The 4,166-nt window shown below is 35.6% G+C and overlaps 1 pseudogene; it reads left to right on the forward strand.

The window, feature by feature from the left end:
• Positions 1–2,177: 2,177 nt before the first annotated feature.
• Positions 2,178–3,217, forward strand: LOC130020485 (ribosome biogenesis protein NSA2 homolog; annotated as a pseudogene).
• The last annotated feature ends 949 nt before the right edge of the window (positions 3,218–4,166 follow it).

Raw genomic sequence — 4,166 nt, forward strand, 5'->3', positions numbered from 1 at the left:
GAGCAAATCGATGAACAACAGGAGGACAGTGACAGTAACAGTGACAGTGAAAGTCTTGGTAGTGTTCGTAGATCTTATTTATCTTTTCAGAGAACCAGGTCTTGGTTTCATTAATCTTTTGGATCTATTTTTTATTAAAAGTCATTAATTTTTGCTTTAAGTTTATCATTTTCTTCCTCCTTCCTGCTTTGTACTCCTTCCTTCCTTCCTTCCTTCCTTCCTTCCTTCCTCCCTCCCTTCCTTCCTCCCTTCCTCCCTCCCTCCCTCCCTCCCTCCCTCCCTCCCTCCCTCCCTCCCTTCCTTCCTTTCTTCCTCCCTTTCTCCCTTCTTCCCACCCTCCCTCCCTCCTTTTCTTTCTTCCTTACCTTCTTTTTGTTTGGGGCCACACACTGCAGTCATCACAGATAACTTCTGGTTATGTGCTCAGAGATCACTCCTGGGGATATTTGAGGCAACGATATGGTGATGACAATGAAAACTTGTCAGCCTTATGCAAAGTAAGTGATCTGACCACTATACTATTGCTCCAGCCATTGAATCCCTTAAATTTTATGTGTGAATGAAACAATGAATATCAATATAAATTAGAAATGAATATGTCCAGAGCATGTGAGATTTGTTGTGGTGGGGGGGAACATACTTGGTGGTGCTCAGATGTTACTCCTGGTCTTGTGCACAAGGCAACATAATAAGATACTCTCCATGTCATGAGAAAATATTTTCAAATAATACATTAGATAAAGAACTAATATCCAAGATAGAGTACTCATAAAAATAAAAAACAAATTAATAACTCCATCAAAGAATGGGGATAGTATATAACTAGAAACTTCACTTAAAAAGATGTAGAGAGGATCAGTAGGTATATGAAAGAGCAATCGCTGATATTTATTATCTAGTAAATACACATAAATGAATAATGTGATTTTATCTCGTATTAAGCTATCTCTTTGCATCCAGAAATTTAATGTTTCATGTTTTGATGAGCTGTGAATGCAAGGCATACATGCAAGCCAAGTGTTTTACAACTTAAACTATATCTCCAGCAAAAAGTGTCTATTTTTACCACAAAAATATTTATCTTTCCAAGAAAATTTTGTATAAACATGAAAACAGTGCATCAAACCATCAATAAATAAGCATAGCTTATATTTCTACAGTAAATCTTCGAATTCAAGTTTTAATATCATCATCACTTAAACAAGATTAAAGTGTATCAAATGTATAGTATTTGATTACAGATGTAAATTTTTACTTAAGGCCTGACAGTTATTTTAATTATCAAAATTAGATGCTTTAGTTCATTATTTATGATTCTTATCCATTTGAATAAAAATATCTTAACTAATCAAGCAGCATAGCTTAAAACTTACAAACAAAGCTAAAAACAGACTTTAGAAGTTGAAATGTCACTAACATAAGAAAGGATCTTTGTATGTTAGTAAGTACTGCGAAGGAAGGTCTTGTGGAGATGTAGTAAATTCACTTTCCTAAAATCAAGAACAACAGTGAAGGCCATAACATGGACCTTAGAGCTCTTCATGAAGGTCAGATTCCTCTACGTATCACTGAAGATATTTTTCCATAGGATTAAATTAGTGAGTACCTAGGAATGCATTTAATTTTCTATAAAGTCAAAGATAAAGGATTTGCTTTAATTCTGTAGAACAAAATTATGTATTTTTAAAACCCAACAATTATGCTTTTTTATTTTTGTCTAAGTAGCCAGACCTGCTAATTCCCCATGACCTTCTTCTTGTCTCCAAACTTGTAAGCCCAGAGAATGCAGAGGAACGGTATGATAATCCAGGGCAATGAAAATAGATGGAGCATTAGAGAAACAATCTAGGAGAGAAGATTTACAACTTGACCTTCTGATATACTTAGAACAGCATCATTAGCTGTCCTAATTACTTTTTTCTAGCAATTAGATTTTTTAGATCTTTTTTTATTCTCAAAGATACTCATTGCTTATATTATCAAATTCTTACCTTAGTTTTTTATATAGTTTATTTTTGTTACCCTGATTTTTAAAAAAATCTTTATTATTTTATATATTCAATTATTTCTTTCTAAAAGATGTTTTGAGTTTTATATGTTCTTTTGTATTTTGATTTAAAGAAAAGAATAAATGACTATCCAAAACATATAAACTTTAAAAAGAACATTAGTTGCTCATGAGTTTCAAATGCCAAAAGTTCAGTACTTTGGATACTTGGGCAGCTCTACCAGAAAGTCCTGAAGCCATAACAAAGCCACAAACTGAATGTATTGAGTAACACCTTAAGCACTATGGATATTATTTGAATTTCCATGAGAAAAAGAGAAAGAAGATCAAGAGGCTTAAGAGCCTTTAAAAAAAGCAAAAATGATGATTGGCCTGAAGGCTAAGCTCTATCATAAACAGTGTAGTACTGAAAAAATACAAATGAAAAAGACTGTTAAGATGCATGAAAGGAGAATTCCCAAAGGAAAGAATGATGGAAAGACAGTACAAGAAGCCATACCTGTATATCTGGGTGGAAAGAGGGATAAAGTCCTTTTCCATATGAATAAACAAAAACAACAACAAATAAATAGCAGGGAATTGGGAAGTTCATCTCCAAGGAGAAACAGAAGTATTAAACATTATTCAGACAGGAAAGAGAAAGAAGAAAGCATGAATGAGGATGGTTACTAAAGTTTACTTTGTTGTTGATGGCTTCACAAGAAACATAAATTTGAAAAATTCATTAGGCCAAAGGGCTGGAGCGATAGCACAGCGGGTAGGGCGTTCGCCTTACACGTGGCCAACATGGCCGGCCCGAGTTCGATTCCTCCGCCCCTCTGGAGAGCCCGGCAAGCTACCGAGAGTATTCGATATGCCAAACACAGTAACAACAAAGTCTCCAATGGAGACGTTACTGGGCCCGCTCGAGCAAATCGACGGTCAACGGGAGGGCCTTTACCTTTACCTTTACCATTAGGCCAATGGGTTTACATTTCAAAAAAGGGTTTGTAACACATCTTGAACTGAAAGTTACCTTTCGCCTGCCAACACTTGGTGCAAAAAAGATCCTTCATCTTCACTCTATGCTGCCTTGGTGCTCTCACCAAAGGTACAGTCATGAAGGTGAATATGAGCAAGTAGGGCCTTGTCACAGAGGGAGGCAAGGCTATTTGGGAAAAACATGTCCAGGTTACCAACAATTCTGAAAATGCACTCTTACTGGTTTGACAGTAACTTCATACAAATAACTCCTTATAATTATGAAAGACTGCATATCACTGAGGAGAGCCACCATTGACTACCAAAATGCCTAATATGTATGCAGTCATCAAGAAAAATGCATATGATGTTGCACAAAACATTAAAGTAAGTGATCGTGTTTTTTTTTCCAAAGAGCATTAATGGTAAGGTAGTTAAGGTTCTTGCCTTACATGCTGCTGATCCTCGCTTGATTCCCCACACCCCATATAGTCCCTGAAGTCCAGCCAGGAGTGATCCCTAAAAGCAGAATCAGGAGTTAGCCCTGAGTACAGCCTGGTATGGCCCAAGTACAAAAACTAAATTAAAATAAGGGCACTGATAGAATGCTGAAATATATAAAACATATGTTAGTAATATATCAATAATTTGATGCATATTAAGATTTTAACATTGAAAATCAATAAACGCAAGTTAGTACTTTCAGATTTTCTAAATTAATTCTAAACTCCATGTACCATTGTCTTCACTTTTTTAATTTCTAAGTCTACTTTTTAACACTTATTATCTTTTCCTCAGAATACTTCCAGTGGACTAGCCTTGAAGTTATTATTATCATAGGTCCTTTTTATTTATAGAGGTTAAGGGAACTCTAATTTTACCCACATTTTAATAAATGCTATACTCAATTTTTATGCTTTGAAAGAATGATGTTCCATGAACTCTCGTGGAAAAGCCACACATTCCTACCCAGCTGCTTTTGGGTTCAGCTTCCTAACCAGCCTGCACTGACTGTTGATGTTCTCTGCAATCTTAAGTTTCTTCCTAATAATAGTGGTAGGTAGTTAGTGGGAACTTTAAGAGACTATTGTAAACATTAAAGCACACACTGACCTCTTTGGGGGTCCTCTCTTAATGGAGTTTTCAACATCAAGTCGCACAAGATAGATGTATTTCTGACTCTAAGATTTTCCGTGGA

This window comes from Sorex fumeus, unplaced genomic scaffold, assembly GCF_029834395.1.
Source record: "Sorex fumeus unplaced genomic scaffold, SorFum_2.1 ptg000012l, whole genome shotgun sequence".
Taxonomy (NCBI): Eukaryota; Metazoa; Chordata; class Mammalia; order Eulipotyphla; family Soricidae; genus Sorex; species Sorex fumeus.